At 36.9% G+C, this 22,680-nt stretch overlaps 1 long non-coding RNA gene across 1 annotated transcript; it reads right to left on the bottom strand.

Moving 5' to 3' along the window:
* Nucleotides 1-5,275: 5,275 nt before the first annotated feature.
* LOC127115603 (uncharacterized) lies at nt 5,276-6,759 on the bottom strand. The gene is made up of 2 exons (XR_007800800.1): nt 6,237-6,759; nt 5,276-5,549 (listed from the first exon to the last, which is right to left on the bottom strand). It is a non-coding gene; the product is annotated as an uncharacterized LOC127115603 (long non-coding RNA).
* Between the last annotated feature and the right edge of the window lie 15,921 nt (nt 6,760-22,680).

Raw genomic sequence — 22,680 nt, 5'->3', positions numbered from 1 at the left:
TATATCCTAACCCTCAAATGTCCCAAATTCATGTTAAATATTATTAGGACCAAACAAACCATGTGTTTCTATTTGGTGTATCCTAATGTAACATGACTATAACCTACTAAGGAATTGCATGCATCACAAATAAAGAAAGGAAGGATATGAAAAACTTACCAAATGTGAGAGATGAATGTGCTTATCTTGAATGAAGAGGAATAAAAGTTGATGAAGATCCTTAGTTTGAACGAACAAGAGTAGAACTTTAGAGAAATATTGGAACAGGAGTAGACACTAGTGAGAGCTCAGTTTTAAACTTTTTTTTTTTGTTTCAAATGGAAGGGAAAGAAGAGGGAAATACAAGACATAATTACTTAAATGAAAGCATATGAATTTTAATATCTATAAGTTGAATTCAGATTTTGAATTTCATACATATTTTTTAGTTTTGATTTAGTTATGGTTCTGAGGTTGGGTTTGTTGTGGTGTGTTAGAGTGCATTCAAATTTTAATGTCCGTATATTTTTTACTTGTATTTGGCTTGTGATTTGGTGCATCTAGAATTCAAAATCAAGATTTTTGAGGTATTTTAGAAATATTTCCAGGGTGGATGAGTAAGGAATGAGGTATAATGAGCAATCCTCTTATTTTCTCCCACTAAGGTATTGAAAACGAATGGTCCATCCTTTTGATTTTCATAAACATTATATTTTCTTAAGAAGAAATTTATGCACATTGTGATAATTATGATACTTAGGTTTGAAGGTTAATGAAATAAAAATTGATAATCTGAAACACTTATCCTGACTTGTTGAATATTTTAGCATAAATGATTAGATACCATTGAAAGAAACTTGCATGGAAGTTAATGTTAAAAAAATGAGTGAATCCAGATGTTACTTTTCAAACGCACTTTTTTGAATTTTCTTATGTGAAGCCAACTGAATAGTGTAAATGGTACATTCAGAAGTTAATTGAGAGAGAGAGAGAGAGAGAGAGAGAGAGAGAGAGAGAGAGAGAGAGAGAGAGAGAGAGAGAGAGAGAGAGAGAGAGAGAGAGAGAGAGAGAGAGAGAGAGAGAGAGAGAGAGAGAGAGAGAGAGAGAGAGAGAGAGAGAGAGAGAGAGAGAGAGAGAGAGAGAGAGAGAGAGAGAGAGAGAGAGAGAGAGAGAGAGAGAGAGAGAGAGAGAGAGAGAGCGAGAGAGAGAGAGAGAGAGAGAGGAGAGAGAGAGAGAGAGAGAGAGAGAGAGAGAGAGAGAGAGATAAGAGAGAGGATAGAGAGAGAGAGAGAGAGAGAGAGAGAGAGAGAGAGAGAGAGAGAGAGAGAGAGAGAGAGAGAGAGAGAGAGAGAGAGAGAGAGAGAGAGAGAGAGAGAGAGAGAGAGAGAGAGAGAGAGAGAGAGAGAGAGAGAGAGAGAGAGAGATAGAGAGAGAGAGAAAGAGGAGAGAGAGAAGAGAGAGAGAGAGAGAGAGAGAGAGAGAGAGAGAGGGAGAGAGGAGAGAGGAGGAGAGAGAAGGAAGGAGAGAGGAGAAGAAGAGAGGAGAAGAGAGAGTTTAATAGGGTTTGTGAGAAAAACATAAAGTGTAACAAACTGTATCAAATTAATTTGAGGAAAAACCTATTAAAGAGTCCCACATCGGACAATATATGGCTTGAACATGTGTTTATAAATTAAGAGAATCCTTAAATTACAAGCCAAATTTGTAGGATTGAGTTAGGCCGACCACACATTTTAAAGATGGTATCAGAACCTGGTTCAAGATCCATTGGGCCATCCACCATTTAGTTCCATGGATAGACACAAATCCTGGGCATGCGAGGGAGTGTTAAGAGTCCCACATAGAATAATCTATGGCCTGAACATCTGTTTATAGTAGGGTCAATCTTCATCCTACTAGCCGATTTTGCTGGGTTGAGTTAGGCCCAACTATAATACCCCAAAATTTACCCTTCATTTTTCCTGGAAGCATACGCTTTACACCTCATGCATGCATTCATTTTTAGGTCATTTAGCATTTGCATTTCATCATGGCAATCGGAATCGGATCCAAGAAGCTTGAACATCATCCAGGACACTTTGTGGGCTCTATTTAGATGATCAGTCAACACAAGGGAAAAACTTGAGTTACTTCCAACAGGGGTCTATTCGTCAGTCAAAACGTTAATCTTGAAGGAGCAAAAGTTTGTTCATGAGCTGTCATGCTCGCTAGGCGAAGCCCACGTGTTTTGAAAAAAAAAATGAAAAAAAAATGAAAAAAAAAATGGAAAACGAAATAAATAAATAAAAGAAAATTTTGGACTTGGGCCTCTCTCATTTGAGCCCACAGGTCCACAAAAATCAGGTTATAAATTCAGAGTTTCAGTGAAACAAAATTTCATTCTATTCCTATTACCCTGGCTGGAAAAAGATAGTGAGAGAAGAGCTAACAGAGTTCAGAGCAACCTCCAAACCCTGAAGGGAACTCAACTGCACAGAGTCACCTCTGCCTCACATAAACCCTAAAGATTGTTTTGTAAACCTCACGGGTGCAACTCAATTTCAATCAAGCTCTCCAATCAGGTTTTCCCTATATCCATCATCTCTATGCTTTCAATTTGAATTTTCTGAATGTATGAGGTATTATGGGAGGTTTAGGCCTCCTAGCCTTGGTTGCTTTTTGTGAGCTTTTTGTGAATTGAAAGGGCATGATTCATGTGGTTACATTTTGATTTGGGGGCAACCCTTGATTATCCTTTTTTTCTCTAACCTGTTTGTTGAGTTTTTTTTTGTGAGGGCTCACATGACGTTTGCAGGGATAACTTGCGTGGTTTCCCACTTTATTTGTGGGATACCCCCTGGAGGTTCATTCCGATTACCTGTACTGACCCACTTTCTTTAATGATGTTAGCTTGGAAGGATCTCAGGGTTTATCATTCCTTTAATTGCTATTACTTCGGATCTTCATCCGTGTGGTACTTTTACATTTTTCCCGCATTTTACTGCTTTCCTAGCTGGAAGACCTCGATAGGAGGCAATGTTTTTGTGTTTACTTTATGCAGGTTCCTTCGTCGAGGACTGCCTTTTTGCATAAGCATCCCTAACCCTACAAACCCATTGATTTTTCTTCTCCTAACACGTTTACTCCTTCTACTACAGGCGAGTAAGTCTCCAAAGGTCGAGCATCCGATAGATTGCGTAGTGACGTCGTTCGTCCAAAACCCAATCCATAACCCCGTAGTTAGCCGAACTACGGCTTGCTCTGATTCTTATTCCAGATGAGATACGTAGGCATAAGACGCGATGTCTTAGTGAGCACAATTACCCCAAACCCATAGGTCAGCCGAGCTACGAAGACTCTGATTCTCATATTCAGATGAGATACGTATGCAGTGGATGCGACATCCGTGCGAGTCATTTCCTTTTGACCCTTTTTTTTAGTAAATAACACATTAGATAAACCCACACCCTTTAGACAAGAACTACAAAAGTGGATCCCGTAGAGTACTACGGATGCGTAGGGGTGCTAATACCTTCCCTTCGCATAACCGACTCCCGAACCCAAGATTTGGTTGCGAGACCTTGTATTTTCCTTTCCTCTTTTCAGGTTTACTTCGAGCGTTTCCTTTCCCTCCTTTGGGATAAATAACGCACGGTGGCGACTCTTCTGTCATTTTCTTTCGCTGGATGTTTTTTCGCACACTGTATTTTTCAGGTTGCGACAGCTGGCGACTCTGCTGGGGACCCGGTTTCCCTAAGCGAGTCCCTCCTAGCTTTTGTAGTTTGTTTGTTTATTGGGTGTTCATGCTTTTGTACAGTTATTTATTTACCTGCTTTACCTTATTGCATTATGTACATATCATTGTTGTATCTGTTGGCTGGCTATGGCTGCTTGGTGATCTTTGTGAGATGAGTTCTATACCCGAACTCGAGTGCACTTAGGATAGGAGAATGGCATAGTCTTGTCGACTTGTGCGGAGTTATTCCTTAGCAAGTTGACTTGCAAGCCCATTTACTTGGTGGAGGTCATGTTGAGATCAATAATGTCACACAAGTAAGTTGTTGTTAGACATTACTTTTTCCAATATAGACCTTAGAAGCCTAGGACCTTAGTTTACCAAACCCATCTTGGCCTATTCGTAGGACGTAGTGCGAAAGTCGTTCAAGTGTAAGATTTGATACGATTGTTACGCGATACTACACTCATAAGAGTCTCTCTTGAGAATATTTTTGGAATACGAGTAGTCGTTCCTCCGCTAATATCCGAAAGATGGGATTATGACTATGGGAACCTTTTGTAGAACATGTTTGGCAGGTTTAAACCTTAGTACACTCCTTTTGGGTGGTTCTTAACCTAAACTCCATGCTCGTGACTTGCAACAAACCCTTGATTCATGGTTGATCCGATCAGGTATCCTTAATATCAATGAAACTTGGGTGTTGATTGTCATACCCCAATTTTGTCCGGCCATTTGTGGTTTATCCATGAGATCTCTTTGTTTTAAAGGCCTATTTGCATAAGTGTATCCATAATCTAAAATATGGTTTGAATCTTTTTACATTACTAATCCAAAACTTTTTTTTATTAGTAAGTATTAAGAGCCATGTTATTATTTCTATGATCACTATTTACTAGTCCATTTACACGTCCCAAGTATTTATACAAAGTTCTAAGTTCTTCATGGGTTCCCAAATTAAATTTGCATTTTTTAGAAACATGTATGTTTTTTTAATTAAAAGTCTCATGTTTAGATTTTTGTGTTTAAAATAGAATTGTGTTGTTTTTAAACTAAAAAGTTCCATATTTAGATTTTTGTATTTAAAATAGAATTGTGTTTTTTTTTTAAATTAAAAGTCCCACATTTAGATTTTTGTGTTTAAATTAGAATTGTTTTTTTTTAAATTAAAAGTCCGACATTTAGATTTTTGTGTTTAAATTAGAATTGTGTTTTTTTTTTTAAAATTAAAAGTCCGACATTTAGATTTTTGTGTTTAAATTAGAATTGTGTTTTTTTTTTAAAATTAAATTACTATACTTAGTTTTTGTGTTAAGTTAGAAATATTTTGTTTTTAAAATTAAGTCATTATATTTAAATTAAAAATTTGTTGTTTTTAGAATTAAGTCATTATACTTAAATTAGAAATTTGTTGTTTTTAAAATTAAGTCATTATACTTAAAGTAGAAATTTGTTGTTTTTAAAATTAAATCATTATACTTAAATTAGAAATTTGTTGCTTTTAAAATTAAATCATTATACTTAAGTTAGAAGTGTATTGTTTTTAAAAGTTGAATGATTAGCATAATTAAAATATGGAAATACGGTTTGAATGCTTAAAAAAGTAATTACATAAACAGATTTTAAATCCAATAGGTTACAAATAGTCCAAATATACATTTAACCTAAATACTTAATTGATTACACCCTAATTTAATAAAAAGCTGTTGCAATTTCAATTGATAAGAACCATTGCCCCAAGAGACCAAAGCCAGAGACCGTTGAACCTTCCTTGGAACTGGTACGACTCAAACTTGCTTCCTTGAAGCTTCACGCAACCACCTCCCATCCCATCAAAGTCACTTCAAGTTGTAACCTGCAGAGATAAAAATAGCTTAATTAAAAAAGCACTTTTCATAAGCGCTTAAAGAACTGAAAAGTAACTAATAAGTTAATCAGTTTAACACTTTATCCAGAAGTCCAACATGAATACTCAAAAAGCATTTTGAAAATAGCTTAAAACAGTAACACATTTACAAAAATGAAATCCACAATAACCGGGAATGAAAAGGCATAACAGACAGAGTTTTTTTTTTAGGCTTAAAAATTCATCTGTAAAGAGATCATCGGATAAGATAACGCAGCAAAAAAATCCAGAGAGGAACTTTTTTCACAAAAACTCAAGTTTTCAAAAAATCTAAGAAAGTTTTCTCGTTGAAAATCTGGCCTAGGTGAGGTTAGATCCTCCTACCTCTTCAAAAGCGCAACAGTATTAGAGGAGAGAAGAAAATTTCTTCTGAAAACCCTACCGCAACTCAAAAATACAAGGGGAAATTCAGAGCTCCTCGGTTGAAGCTTGAACTAACCAAGCTAAACCGCGAACAAATCGAACACAGAAAAAGAATTTGAAAGAAAAAGGCACCGATGTTCTGCAGAAATTCATTCAGAAATACTCATTGAAGATTGGGTAAACGGAGCTAATCTCGGACCAAGCAAATCAAGCATAGGAAACTTGAAGGAGAAAGCCATTTGAGTTAGATAAAAAAGTAAAGAGAACGCTCACCTGAGATCCGACTATCTCGGTAAGCTTCCGACCAATATTTTCTTCTCTCTGATTTTAAAGCGTTAGAACAAGCACTTGAGCATGATAGGTTGTTACTAAAAATCACTCTTTGCCTTGTATATATGCAAATCAAGCCTTGACTTTCGTTTTCCATATAAATCTCTTTGTGTGATGCATGTTGGATTCAGATGATTTGATTTGTTTTGATTAACTCGAAACTAGGTATGACAAAGTTGAGGTTAATATTTCGATCTGAATAATCGGTGGGGATTTAGAAGGAGATAGATGTGGTTTCGTGTTTAGGAGTAAATTAAAGGAGAGTTTATGTTTTGGATTTTTTTTAATTTGTTAGTGGTTAGTCGACCGGCCGTCGCGCCGCTCCGACGAAGCCATAGGGAAGAGAGGATCGGAGTTGAGGGAGAGAGAACAGAATGTGGAAATCTGAGCAAGGAGGGGACATATCACGATAAAAGATAATTTCTTTTTTGGTATTTATGTGGATCAATTAATATTTTCAATGTCAATTAATATTTAATAATATACTTGTCTTTTCAATGCCAAATGCCAAACGCTCTCTATTATTTGTATGCCAAATGCCACCATAACGTGTTTTACTGTACTCACTTATTTGTTTTTACATATTCATGTGTTTTTTATCCCATTTTCATGATTTAAAAAGAGCTAAGGTGGATTTGGATTTTGGCTTTAAGCTCATGGTGATGTCTAGACCCACCCTTTATTTTTGCACCTCCTAAAGTTAGTAATATGCAAAATATAATTTTGTTTTGTAAATTTATCCCATCTTTCTAGCCCGATTAAATTAATGGATTCGACATTTACATGTCGTTAAGCCACCAAAAATTACAACACATCAACAAAATACTTCAATCCGATCATTTTTTAAAATCAACATTGTCAGTTATTTATTTCTTTTTAATTAAATTAATTTATTGATTAAAATTTTACTTAATTAGTTTAATTTTGATTAATTATTTTTAATTAACTTGTTTATCTAATTTAGTTAAATAATTTTGATAAATAATCTTAATTGACTTAATTAATCGGTTTAACTGAATTTTAATAAATTAATTTTAATAATTAAACATTGAACAATTTTTTTTTTCATTATCACATCTAAACAACATTTCACTTAGAAATAAAAAGGGGGATGGTTTTGAGTTTTCAACTCCTCTCCTCGATTATTTGAATACGAGTTTTCTTACTCGGTTAGTCAAATGGTCGTCATTTCTAATTAATTTAAACATAAACAAATCAAATCATTTTATAATAACAAAACAAAAAGGGATATGACTTTGAGTCTTCAATTTTTCTCCTCGATTATAAGAATACAAGTTCTCTTACTTGATTAGTCGAATAATTGTCGTTCCTCTACAAACTTCCAAATCCGATTAAATCGAAATATTTTCACAATAAGCTAAATGAAAAAAGAGATGACTTTGAGTTTTCAACTTCTCTCCTCAATTGTTTGAATACGAGTTCTCTTACCCGGTCAGTCGAACAATTGTCATTTTTTCGCAACTTAATAAATCATACAAAGCTATACGAAAAAGGAGATGGTCTTGAGTTTTTAATTCCTCTTCTCAAATGCTTGGATATAAGTTGTCTTACTTAGCCATTCGAGCACTTGTCGTTTATTCTAAAAACATCAACCATATACAACCTTATTTTCATAAATATTCAGATGAAACAGAAAGTGGTCTAGAGTCTTCTATTCTCTTTCCTGATTATTAGGATACGAGTTCTCTTACTCGATTATCCGAGTAATCGTCATCCAACCAAAAACATCTCAACCAATCAAAACACCCAACATATTAATCCAACTTGTCACTTCCGTATGACCAAAACTCTTTTCAAAAAGAACACTATTTAATCCTTTCTAATGCGCATAACAAACCAATGCTTAAGCCTCCGCCGAGAGTAGACAAGCCAACGTTTAGCCTTTAGAACGCAATCTAAATAGTTGTTCACTAAAAAACACCAACTAATCGTAGTCCCCGAACTACGAATGCTCTGATTTCCTTATTTAAGGATACGTAGGCAGGAGATTACTGTATCTTCGCGAGCACACTAATAAAAAACCTCCCCTTTCCTTTTCTGAGGTTCCCATCCATTTCTATTCTCAATATCTTATAACCCAAAGATAACAAACAAACATAAATTAACACACGAAATACAAATTAGAACTAAAAGGTTCCCGTTGGGTACAACGGACGTAAGGGGTGTTAATACCTTCCCCTTACGTAATCCACTCCCGAACCCGAATATGGTTGCGACAACCATTATTCTATTTTTCAAAGGTTTTATCGATATTTCCCTATCCCTTCATTGGGATAAATAAAGTTCGGTGGCGACTCTGTTCGAACGTAATTTTTTTCCGCGACCATCGCGAGGAATCACATTTTTCGAGATGCGACAGATGGCGACTCTGCTGGGGACTAGCTCCAAGCAAAAGAGAGTGAAGCCTAATCTAGTTTAGTTTCTGTATTGTGTGTTAATCTTGTTCGTTTGACTGTTATTTTTCTATTATGCTATTATTATTCTGTCATAATTATTATATTGTGATTTATTGACTATGTCTTATTGGGGGTGCTCTGGTTGATGATACTTTGTGAGATAGGCTCTCCACCCGAGTTTGAGAAAAACCATAAGATTAAGTTGGTGGTTGCATAGTGGGCGCCCACAAGGAGTCTTCCTTGTTGGGAAGAAACGAAGACCCCGCCTAGAGGAGATTCTCTTGAAATATTATTGCCCGACGAGTTTTCGTCACGGTGATAGTATTCTCAAGTTGGATCAATGACTCTAGGGACCTTTTAACCCATTATATCCGGTGGTTATGTAGTATTTACCTGAAAAGTCTCTGACCTATTAGGGTAATACGAAAGCCCCAATCAGATGAGATCCCTTGGGCGTATTACTACCTTACAGTGGTATTCCCAACCTCGATCTATGACTCTGAGAACCTTATTAGAACCTTGGACTCGAGAGTTGTCTAGTATGGACCCACTAGGAGTCTTCCTCTTTGGGACTATACGAAGGCCTCACCCAAACGAGACTCTGTTTAGGGATGTTATTAGCGGATGAGTTTTCATCATGACAATAACTTTCTTAAACATTGATTGATGACTTTGGGAACTTCTTACCTTTAGCATTCTACCAAAAGGGTTTTGTTTAGAAACCAAGAATACCCGCTCTCATATATCAACCTACATGTGACATGCATAACATCATTCATAGCATATCATTCATATTATTTTATTTCCAAGGAATCTGAGTATCATGAGTTGCAGGAATTCAAGAAACATGGAATCAAGCAAAAGGAACATTTACTCATTCAAATTCAAAGATCCCGATCTAAGGAGCTTACGTAGCCTGATCTCTCAGATGCACCCTGTATACAGAATCAACTTTGGAAAGAACTATGGCAATTTGCTCAGCATCCTCAATCAACAAGTGGACCATACAGCCTTGATCACTTTAGCCCAATTTTATGACTTACCTTTAAGATGCTTCACATTCCAAGACTTCCAGCTAGCACCAACGTTGGAAGAATTCGAGCGTCTTATTAGGATCCCTATGAAGGTGTTCGTAGTGAATTTTGGCGAACAACCTCTGGTTTACCAAAACTTGTAGAATTGGGTTACTTGCAGGATCAACCACACAAATCCTAGGACATGTGCAGATCTAGATGGTCTTGAAGATGTCTAGAATCACTTTCATATATTTCATTTTTGTTCTCTAAGTGTTTTACGTCGAAATATGTTGATTAAAACGTTAAGTAGATGTAAATTTAACAAGATAAAGTAAATGGCGGAAAATAACTGACAAAATGTAAAGTGTCGAAAAGGAGAAAGTGCAGAAAGATAAATGACTGGAAAACATAAAAGAGATTTGTAAAGAACTTTAAACTTTATAAAATAAACTTTGAAGGAATTGGTGTTTGTTTACACATACATTTTCCAAATATGACTCTTTTCTCTCACACGGGTACTTTGAGCGTTTTCAGGAATTTTGTACAAGTAATTCTTCACACCCCCTTTTTTCGATAACAACTACCCTATTTATAAACAAAATAACATAACTGTTACTAACGACCAAATCCTAAAACTGTGACACATGGGTTTCTTCCTTTCGCCAGATGCTTCCACGCGTCTTCTGCCAAACGTTACAACTTTTTAAAATTCAAATTTACACTTTAAGTCGAAACGACGTCTTCCTTCAGGATTTTGTCGAATTATCAATATACTGTAATGTCTTCCATGTCTTGTCAAAAGTACTTTTCTAGCTGCAAATATCATGTCGAAATATCAAAGCTTCCATTTTGTCGAAGTGTCGAGCCACACTTATCAACCAAATCGTTTTATCCCATGTCATCATTTGTCGAAAAAGTCATTCTGTACACCAAATCTCATGGCGTCGAAAACGCACGTATACAAATTGCCCCCCAGCAAAGACGTTTCGACTGTTGTTCTGGAGAAACAGTCATTTGTTGTCAACTAGTGTTTTGATGCCATGTCATTTAATCTTCATTAAATGCAAGTCTGATAATCTCAATTTCCAATGCAGGTTCATCATTACACTTTCTTCACAATGTCACGTCTAGCCCACGTTCACAGCCTACTTCCATCATTCCCTCACATCATGGTCTCTTTTCAACTTCCACCTCTTTATCATTCCCATCAGAAATGGCCACGTGTCCCACTAACATCATTACCATCCTAAAACGTTTCAACATCTTCTTCCTATAAATACCCATAAACCTTTTCTTTAAATCCTTTTCCGTTTCAGATTTCCTTTCCTCATACCCATTTCTTAAGCTTTCACATTTTCCTGAGAAAAACTCCCAAGCTCTTCTTAACAATGGCTACTAACAAACCTTCAAGCAGCCAACATTCCAAGAAGAAACAGAATCCAGCTTTCCCTCCTGTACATGATCTGAAGGTGCCAATGACCATTGGAAATCAACAGTATGTTCCAGAACCTCCAAATGAGAAAGAGAAAGACTGCATCTATAAATCTCAGGTACTAATCCCTGTTCTTATTTCTGGAAGTTGTCATGCTATGTTAGGTCCCCTTCCAAATCCAGAGATTAAACCAGAGCGCTTAAGAGAATTTTTTCCCTCTTACTTTCACACAAAACCCATAGGCGCTGGAAGAAAACCTCAGCCTAAAGAGAAAGTTGTAGAACAAAAAGATTCATCGAGTTCGACGGATATTGGAGAGTTGGACTTAACCTATTTGAACTATCCCAGGATTTTTAGAACTTGCCCATGGTCGAAAGATCCTTCTGATTACGTATCTTGGTTAGATAAAATTGAAAAAGTTAAAGGGGCTTTTTGGAAAGAGGTAGGCATTTTCGACCTTATCCAGTTGTCGAGAGTAGGACCCAATATCTGCCCAAATATGCTTTTGGCCTCTCTCTACTTTTGGGATAGTACTTACAACACCTTTCACCTTCCTTGTGGGATGGTTACGCCTACCCTTTTCGACGCAGCAGCCATTGTTGGTCTTCATCCCAATGGTATAGATTTCGACCCTACTGTCTTAAATGAAGATACCATTGCTTTCGAGACTAGCCTTGCACCCTACTCCTTATTCATGTCCTATTACCATGATAAGAGTACTACTGAAGTTTTAGATGTCGAACATATAGCTTTTTTAACACTATGGCTATCCAAATATGTGTTCTGTTCTCGCTCTCTCTAGGTTGCTAAGAGATTCATTACCATAGCCAATCAACTTCATGCAGGCACAAAACTATGCTTAAGCGAAATGATTCTGGCGAACCTTTATGAGTCTCTGAGTGAGAGTGTACATCTTTTAAAAAACACCAAAACCCAAGGTAAAATCAACTTATCAGGACCTTTCTGGCTCTTGCAATTATGGCTCAATGCCACATTTGAAGCCAATCTTCCTGTAGCACCAGAAATAGATGAAGAAGAAGTGAAAAATAGGACTGCAGAATGGCCAAGGTTGGTGCTAATAACGCCAACTGACGAAGGAATCAGCCTTCGACAAGCTTTCAAAAGCTATGTCATGATGTTTGCTAAGAGTTATCAATTTACTTCGACCATGGCACCTTTCGCTGATAGAAAAATTGGACCTAAGTGGTTTACCCAACAACTACCTTTGGAGATGCAAAAGGATGAAAATACATTTCTGAATGTTTGGGAATCATTCTTAACCCCTAGGCTCCTTTTTTCTTACCGTAACACCACTAAAAACCAAATTGCTTTGATAGTTTATCAACCCAACCTTGTTTCTAGACAGTTTGGCCTAATCCAAATCAAACCTCAACCTATATTTCCCAAGAAAGGATCCCTCATCTTTTATAACTCCCTTCATACTGAAGACGAAGGCAAAGAGCTGTCGAAGAAACTAGCTGATGATTCTCTCGACATTCGACCAGTTATTTTTCGACCATCATTCTTATGCACTCCTGAGTTTGATGAATGGTTGGAGGATTATTATTCCAAATTTTTTTCGACGTAGCTGCTTTCGCTACACATTTGACAAATGCTTTCGCTTTTGTGCAGGATCGGACCAAAAAAGGTATTCAACGACACATTAAGGAAATACAGAAATTTCAAAAATATTTTGAAACTGCGTATAGACCTGATGATCTTAGTCGAACCATATACGAAGCAGCGGCCGAATTAAAACGTAAAATGACGGAGAAGTTTAAAAAACTGTCTTTGCCTTCCAATCTTTCACCAGAGGCGCGCTATGACCTGGCTTTCAGTTGTCATCCACCAAAGTTTCCTCCTTTGCCAACTGCTGACTTTGGGGTGGCGTTTAGTTTTCCACTTCCAGACTGGTTCCTTTGTGGGGATTTTATGAAAATTCTTCGTCAAAAGTATCAAAAACCTGCTGAGCGTGTGGTTCCGACTAAGTATCATCTGTGCGAATATCCAGGACACCTTCATATTGGAATAGAACACGTTCGCGTGGAAGATCCCATTCTTGAAGGTGTTCACAGAAAAACATGATTTTTCCTCCTGTTATTCTAACTGTCTTATCATGTCTCTCTTATATTTGTTTCTGAATTTTCTTTCTTTCCTTAGCCGTGAAGATCCCTGCTAAGAAAGCTGCTGTCGAAGCGACGCCCAGTACTGCTAAGAAACCTTCGACAAAGGTACAAAACTTTTCTCTTCTTATTATTCATCTTCCCTTTTTCAAAACTAACTGGCTTTGGTCTGCATGACTAGGTAAGTCGAAAACCCCCAACAATCCAAAAGAGAAAGAGTGAAGAGGAGAAAGAAGAGGCTAAAGTCCCCAGTGAAGAGTCTGGTGACGAATCTCCAGAGTTAATCCCTCCCCCTCAGAAGAAGAAGAAACTCACGAAGGTCTCTTCCCAAAGATCTATCATTAAATCAACTAGGAAGGATTCTGCCAGTACTCCCCCTGCTAAACATCAGTCGAAAGATACGGAGAGTGCACTACGCTAAAAATGACTTTTAACAGCGCATCTTAGACAACGCTTTTAAAAGAAAGCGCTGTCTAAGGTTAAAATTAAAAACAAACACGGAAAATGTTCCAAGAAAATAATAAAAGCGCTGTCTAAGGGGGGGTCTTAGACAGCGCTTTCTAAAAGCGCTGTCTAAGACCCCCCCTTAGACAGCGCTTTTAGAAAGCGCTTATAAATATAGACTTTAGACAGCGCTTTTGGTAAAGCGCTGTCTAAAGTCTTTAAATTAAAAAAAAATTAAAACCAAAAGCGCTGTCTAAGGGGGGGTTTAGAAAGCGCTTTTGGAAAGCGCTGTCTTAGGCATACCTTAGAAAGCGCTTTCCACAAAAGCGCTGTCTAAGGTCTTATTAAAATAAAATTTCAGGATTCTATTTTCGTTCTCAGTCTTTTTGTTTTCCCTCTTCTTCACTCACCTCTCAGACACCCAAAACACGACATCCCCATTTTCCTTCAACTTTCGAAAACCCTATTTTCCGCCTTCGAGGGTCCCTCCGCCGTCACCCAAACAAGCGACCGCCGCACTCGCCTCTCTTCTCCGAACCTCCACCGTTTCCGCCACCGCACTCCTCATCTCAACAATCTCAACCGTGCCGATATTCCCAAAATTTTTTGTGTGTACTGTATTCTTGATTTTTTGTGTGTACTGTATTCTTGATTGAGTAAGATACTGGACACAATTACACTGTTCCTGTTTTACCTGCAATGTTCCATTGCTTACTGTATCATTTAATATCATTATATATTGTTCAGGCCAACGCCAAGGCAAAGTTTGACGAAACTGTTGAAGCACATATAAAACCGGGCATCGATTCCAAGCGAACAGAACTGGTATGTTTCAAGATACTTCTTTTTCTTTTTTATTGTTTTTCTTGTGTTTGTGTGTTTTTTCTGAGCTAGGGTGATTCTATGAGTACCATGTAAATTTTAAAGCGCATATTCAATGAACAGAACTGGTGTGTTTGACTTGTGGACTTAAGTTCTTTAGGTTTGGCATATTCAATGAACTACATCCTATCTTTAATGATGCTTTGAAATCAATTTGAATGTTCATTGAAACTACTATGGAATATGGTTGGTTTATTGATTTTGAATGTTGATGTTAATTGAATTAATTCTAATTTTATTATGGTTAACTGTTTGTTGAAAATGCTATGCTAATCGGTTAGTTGTTGGTGTTACAAATGCAATGTTTAATGATAGTTGGTGATTTGGGAGTTGTTAGTTTGTGTATGTATGTATATTGAGTTGTGTATGTATATGTGTATGCAATTTGATTTTCTTTATACTTGCTTGGTATGCATGATGAATTTTGAAATGCATTGCATGTTGGGGCTGTCGTCATGACTAGGCTTGGATTTAGATGTTCAATATTGTTCAAACTTCATGTTTCCTTAGTGATTATACTTGAAGATTGAATAGGTAGTTTTTTTTCTTTTTAACTGTGAAAGTGTTGTTCATCTCACTTTCATTCTAAAGGAACAAGATTTCTCCCATAAAATGATTGAACGAACTCTAATATAGTTATAGGTATAGTTATAGGTATATTGTAATAGAAAAAGTTTGATTCTTGTAATATAAAAAATGAAAGTGATGAGGTAATTAAAGTTGGTATATTGGCGTATCGGATACGTTATTGAAGTTTATATTAACATTGGTTATGTATAGGTTTTTGAAGTTTAAAATGAATTAAAGCTTATAATTGTTAGGATATTCAAAGATACTACCTTAGTTATGTATTTTCGTCTGGATTAATTGTTTACTTTAATAAGTAGGAAAACCATGGATAAAACATGGATCTGTGCCGATCGAATGACCAAAGAGTACGAGAGTGGGGTTTTGGAATTCGTTAAGTATGCTGTTCAACACGCTGAAAACCCCAGACGAATGCATTGTCCTTGCTTGCGTTGTTGTTATATTGGTAAGGTTGACGCACATGGATTGAAATCGCATTTGCTGAGGCATGGAATTGATCAAAGTTATCAGTGTTGGATATTTCATGGTAAGAAAATTAACGAGAATGTTGAATCGAGTGGAAAAAGTAATACGACCTATGCTTCATACGACAAAGACACGGAAACATACGATTGTGATCGAGTTGAAGAGATTGTAGAAGCACTGGAAGAAGATCTTCATGATTGTCCTGAAATGTTTGAGAGGATGGTAAGCGATGCAGAGAAACCGTTGTACAAAGGTTGCACTAAATTCTCAAGACTTTCTGCGGTATTAAAGTTGTACAACTTAAAGGCGGGCAATGGATGGTCGGATAAAAGTTTCACAGAGTTGTTGGCCCTTATGAGAGAAATGCTACCGGATGATAATGTTCTTCCTAATCGAACCTATGAGGCAAAAAAAATGTTGTGCTCTATTGGCATGAGCTATGATAAGATACATGCTTGTCCTAACGATTGCATTTTGTTTCGTAACGAATATGCAATGTTAACTGAGTGCCCTAAATGTGGTTTGTCTCGATATAAGAAAAGATTATCTCCCGCAAAAGTCTTATGGTATTTTCCGATAATTCCGAGATTTAGGCGCATGTTTCGTAGTGAAACCGATGCAAGACATCTTACTTGGCATGCAGATGAAAGAATTATTGATGGAATGTATCGGCATCCGGCTGATTCACCACAGTGGTCGAAGATTGATAATGATTATCCTGAGTTTGGATCAGAAGCAAGAAACCTTCGATTGGCATTATCTACTGATGGAATGAACCCACATGGTCTTCAAAGTATCTCACATACCACATGGCCTGTGATTCTTATGATTTATAACCTACCTCCGTGGCTATGTATGAAGCGTAAGTACATGATGTTATCTATGTTAATCTCTGGGCCTAAACAACCAGGGAATGACATAGACGTATACTTGACACCTCTGATCGAAGATTTAAAGATTTTGTGGGAGAACGGTGTGGAGGTTTATGATGATATAGGAAAGAAAGTTTCAATTTGAGGGCAATGTTGTTTGGCACAATTAATGATTTTCCAGCATACGGGAATCTATCTGGGTATAGCATTAAAGGTCAACGTGCGTGTCCTGTTTGTGAAGACGGAACCGATACGATTCGATTGGAACTTTGCCAGAAGAATGTGTTTCTCGGTCATCATAGATTCTTACATTCTAAACATCACTACCGTGGGTGGAGAAAAGCATTCAATGGAGACACCAAACATCGTAGAGCTCCACCCGCATTGTCAGGTGAACAAGTTTTTGAAAAGGTGAAAGATGTGCGTACTGAGTTTGGCAAGCCTTTTGCACATAAGATTGTGAAAGGTGGGTGGAAGAAAAGGTCGATATTTTTTGAATTGCCATATTGGAAGTCTTTGTACGTGAGACATTTTCTCGATGTTATGCATATTGAAAAAAACGTATTTGAAAGTGTTATCGGTACATTACTCAATATAAAAGGCAAGTCTAAGGATGGCCTTAAAGCAAGGGAGGACATGTTAAAAATGGGAATGAGAACTGAATTAGCACCCGTGAAGAAAGGAAGACGAACATATCTACCACCTGCTGCTTTTACTTTATCTAGAAAGGAGAAATTTTTTTTGTGTAAGTCTCTGAGTGAAGTTAAGGTTCCAGAAGGATACTCATCTGATATCAGAAGACTTGTTTCTATGAAAGACCTCAAGTTGAAGAATTTGAAGACACATGATTGCCATGTTATAATGGAACATTTTCTACCGATAGGTATACGTTCTATTTTGCCAGAAAAAGTAAGAAGTGCCATAACTAAATTGTGTTTTTTCTTTAGGTCAATTTGTAGTAAGGTGATCGATCCCGAGATCTTACCAACACTACAAAAGAGATTGTAATTACCTTGTGTGAGCTTGAAATGTATTTTCCTCCGTCTTTTTTTGACATAATGGTTCATTTAGTTGTTCATCTTGTGAAAGAGACACAGTTGTGTGGACCAGCTTATATGAGATGGATGTACCCTGCTGAACGGTATATGAAAATATTAAAAGGGTACGTGAAATCCCGAAGTCGACCAGAGGGTTGTATTGTTGAACGATACATTGTTGAAGAAGCTGTTGAGTTTTGTACTGAATATTTGTCTAACGTTCAATCGATTGGACTCCCCAGAGCTCAGATTTTCGATAAAATGGAAGGTAAAAAATTAATTGGGAATAAAATTGTGACAATATCAAGGGATGAACGGGATCAAGTTCATTTGTATGTTCTGCACAATAATAATGAGGTTGAGCCATATGTTGAAATGCACAAGGATGTACTCCGAAGGTTAAATCCGAACAGAAATGAAAATTGGATAGTTATAGAGCACAATCAAAGTTTCATACAATGGTTGAAGGATCATATTTATTTGAAGCGCTCTTCAGATCCTTCTTCGGTAACAGAAATGTTGAGATGTTTGGCATATGGTCCAAGTTTGCATGTGTTTTCTCATAGCGCATATTCAATTAATGGATACACATTTTATACCAAAGAACAAGATGATAAGAGTACTATGCAAAATAGTGGTGTCACCGTGCTAGCTGAAGCAATGCATATATCAAGTATGAAGGACTTAAACCCCAAATATGCAAATTTGTCATATTTTGGAGTTATTGAGCACATTTGGGTGTTTGATTACGAGAAGTTTCAGATTCCCATCTTTGGTTGCAAGTGGGTGAATAGTAGTGGCATACGAATGGATAAGTCTGGATTTTTGCAAGTTGATCTTACTAGGGTGGGGTACAAAGATGAACCTTTTATTCTAGCATCTCAAGCTAAACAAGTGTTCTATGTGAATGACCCGAAGAGTACAAAATGGTCTATAGTGCTTTTCTCTAACAAAGTGACTGATGATAGCGGTGTCGATCAATGTGATATTGATGTTGAGAATGAGTCATGCATTAGACGGAATGAGTTGAATAGAAATGATGAAGTTGAGGATCTTATACCGGATGAGTCATATATAAGAAACGATCATAATGAGGGAATTTGGATCAATTCATCCGTACGCATTGCTAAGAAACAAGTGATTAATATTCCAACAAAGAAAAGAAAGAGATGTTAGTGACTTAGGTAAATTATCCATGGTTTCTTTATTTTTTTTTCATTTGTTTTGATTATAAGTTATATGTGATAATGCATGATTTCATTATATTTTTGTTTTCAATTGCTTTGATTATAAGTTATATCTGATAATGCATGATTTCTTTATTTTTTTGTTTTCAATTGCTTTGATTATAAGTTATATTTGATATTTGATGGTTTCCTTGGTTTATTACAGGTTAGACATGGCTGATGACCAACATGAGGAAGTTAGTAAAGTATCCGCGGAAGAAGAAATTCGAAGAGGCATCACAGTAATGCGAAGGGTGGTCCAAGGAAGATCTCGAGGCATCATACTAGATGTCTCTTGGAACAACCAGGGACAACTTATAGAACCTAATGGGCATACCTTAACTAGTTTCATCGGTGCACTAGTAAGGAATGAAATTCCCATTACATGTGATGATTGGAGAAATAAAGAGTTGAAAGAGTCCAAAGAAAAAATTTGGAGTGAGATAAAGGTACAATCATTTGGCCCTTAATTATACGGTATCAATTATGTTTTTTCAATTACCGATACTAACTATCAATCTGTATGTTTTTCTTAGCGATGTTTTAACATCGAAGAAGAAAGAAGAGGGTTTTGTATGAAATTGGCCGAAAAGCTTCTTAGAGGGTTTCGGACATTTTTATCATCCAAGTTCCTTAAGGATGCGGATGGTAATTTTGTGGATGCGGAGCTTCCTAGAAAATATGAAAGTTTGATATCGGCTGAAGAATGGGAAGCTTTCAAATCCAAAAGACAAGACCCGACTTTTCAAAGAATAAGTGCTACAAATCGGGAAAGAGCATCAAGTCCCGCATATCCGTACCGAAAAGGACGTGTCGGATATGGACGCTTAGAACAATCCATGGTAAGTATTTATAAATTGCGAAAACAAATTTGTTCATCATATATTAGTTTTATCTGATCAAATTGTATGACTTAATGTGTAGCTGCAGAAGGAGGAAAGTTCAGAAACATCTCTTCCTGCACATGTTTTGTGGAAGGAAGCCCGTGTGGGCAAATCTGGAGTTCCTCAAGAAGAAGTTTTAAACGTATACCAGAAATGTGTAAGTATAACATTTTTTCATTAATTGAATAACATTTTTATACACAAATATTTGACAAGTATACGGTATTCATCTGATTTTTCAGGAGGAGCTATCTCAGTCTCTATCTCCCGATGATACTAAGAGCATACTTAGTCGGGCATTAGATGTCCCTGAGTATTCTGGTCGGGTGAGGGGTAAGGGATTTGGAGTCACTCCGACCTCCCTCAGTGTTAAAAAAGGAAAGGCTCCTAGTAATCAGGAGCTTCATGCAAGATTGGAAGCCATGCAAGCTGAGCTTGATGCATTGAGGAGAGAAAGAGAGGCTAGCGCCTCAACGGTATACAGAGATGCTTCGGACAAAAACAGTATCAACTGTACCTTTCAGCCGAACATTCCAGAGGTAATTACATATAATTGTCTTAAATTGAACTATTTGCTTAAATTATGTATTTGACATATATACACATTAACGATTTCTTGTTATTATTGGTTTTAGGGCATTTCCCATTGTCAGCTGTATTTGTCGTCACCATACTATCGGATGGTTGGCAAGGGAAAAGTGCATAACGTTAGCGGAGTATTACTCCACACTAGAGAGCTCCCTGCTGGATGTTTGAAGGTATCAGTTGATATTGCAGTTGAGCCGAATGCAGCATTACCATATCCTAGCGATGATTCGGATGCAACAACGGTGCACGAAGCAGTAGGTTCGTTTGTTGCATGGCCGACAAACCTCATATGCGTAGGATATGAGGTATGCTTAAAACTTATGTTAACTTTAATGTGTATATTCAAAGTTTAAAATTTATGCTTAAAATTTTACTTACATATTTTCCTTGGTTATGTTAAATAGACTCCCACAAAATCCAAATCAAAAGAAAATGAGGTTAGCAATGCCTCCGCACAACAAAAAAAGGAGGTTAGCAACGCCTCCGCACGGGTAAAAAGTTCTGGTGCTAAGAAGACCGTAGCTAGGAAAAAACCTACCACCAAGTATAGGTCGTGCCTCAGGACATTTCTAGAGATGACCGATATACCGACCGGAGGTGTTCGGAATGTACATATGGAGGTAGGGATTTTCGGCTTTGATTACGACCAAATGATTGGTAATGAAGACTTCATGCAAGTTTTTGGTCATGAAGAAATCGGCGTCAACGTTGTCAATACATATATTAGGTAAATCCGGTCTACTTTGTTTTATTAATTAAACAACTTATGTTAATGATGTTTACTTTATGTTAATCCGGTTTACTTTATGTTTCAAAAGAGGTGTTAATGATGTTTTTATATTAGGTTTTTGTATGACAAATTGATGCGCCCCAATGATTTGGACGAGTCATTCGGATTCTTAGCACCCGCGACCGTCAACTTAGGTTTAATCTTAAGTAGACCGCATACCGTGACGGAGTATGTTCTTCGGATCCTCATGGACAATAAAGATGCGGAGAAGTTGTTTTTTATACCGTTTAATACCGGGTTAGCATTTCATTCTAAATTCATCTATTATAATTATTTTCCAAGTTACCATCTAACATTTGCCTAATCATTACAGTGGACATTGGTTGTTGCTCGCAATCAATCCTATCCGAGAAATTGTGTATTATCTTGACTCGTTAGGAAATGATTGGACAACATACCCGGATATGAAGGTCCTAATTGACACGTAAGTGAGAATGTTCAAAATTTTTCTTAGTTTATGTGAATTGTTCTAATTGCTTCATTTTTATTTTATTAGCGTCCTACAAGCTTTTCGGGCCCAACGAGATATCCAAACCTCAAGGAGGGGCGCCAACTGCATTACATGGATTAAAGTGGCGGTATATTTTTAATTACCACATTTTTTATTATATTAGTGATGACACTTGATAAAACTTAGGATTTATAATCCATATTTTTTTTTCATGTAGTGTCCTCAACAACGTAATCAAATAGATTGCGGGTATTTCGTGTTGAGGTTTATGCGAGATACTCTTGCTTTGGGCCGATTAGTGATTCCCACCGATGTATATATTTCTAACTTATGAGTTATTTTTATATTTACACATATCTCATATAATTAAATAGTTGGAATTAATTCAAAATATGTTATATTATTATGTAGTACTTTGAGGAATTCAAGTGTGCATTTTATACAAAGGATCAAGTGGACGAAATCAAAGAGGAGTGGTGTCAATTCATGATAGAGCTCAAAGTTTTTTCATAAATTTGTGTAATTAATGTGTACATTTGTAGTATATGTAATGACTTGTAAATGTGTACATAAATTTGTATATATTTTGATACATTTAAGGCAAAATTGGTTTGAATTGGTATATATATATTTGTTAGCCAAAAATTGGTAGAAAAAAGGCCAAAATGGCATGTATAAAATGTGATAATTGTCTGTCAAAATCTGGTTGAAAACAGGTAGAAATTCTGGTTTATAAACCTGGAAAAAATGTGGTTTAAAACAAAAGCTTCAAAAAATTTCGTATACATTAGACAGCGCTTTTGTAAAAAGCGCTGTCTAAGGGGGGGATTAGAAAGCGCTTTAGGCAAAAACGCTGTCTAAGGGGGGGGGGGGGGGGCTTAGACAGCGCTTTTTGAAAAGCGCTGTCTAAGCCCCCCCCTTTAGACAGCGCTTTTGCCTAAAGCGCTGTCTAAGGTATACCTAAAAAAATTAAAATAGGGGGGCTTAGACAGCGCTTTTTGAAAAGCGCTGTCTAAGCCCCCCCCCCCCCCCCCCCTTAGACAGCGCTTTGGCCAAAAGCACTGTCTAAGGTATACCTAAAAAAATTAAAATAGGAGGGTCTTAGAAAGCGCTTTTGGCCAAAGCGCTGTCTAAGGGGGGGGGGGGGGCTTAGACAGCGCTTTTAAGATTTA

The sequence above is a fragment of the Lathyrus oleraceus genome, chromosome 1 (assembly GCF_024323335.1).
Source record: "Lathyrus oleraceus cultivar Zhongwan6 chromosome 1, CAAS_Psat_ZW6_1.0, whole genome shotgun sequence".
NCBI classification, from domain to species: domain Eukaryota; kingdom Viridiplantae; phylum Streptophyta; class Magnoliopsida; order Fabales; family Fabaceae; genus Lathyrus; species Lathyrus oleraceus.
Note: the sequence above shows the minus strand (reverse complement) of the source record. Positions and strands in the feature narration are given on the sequence as shown.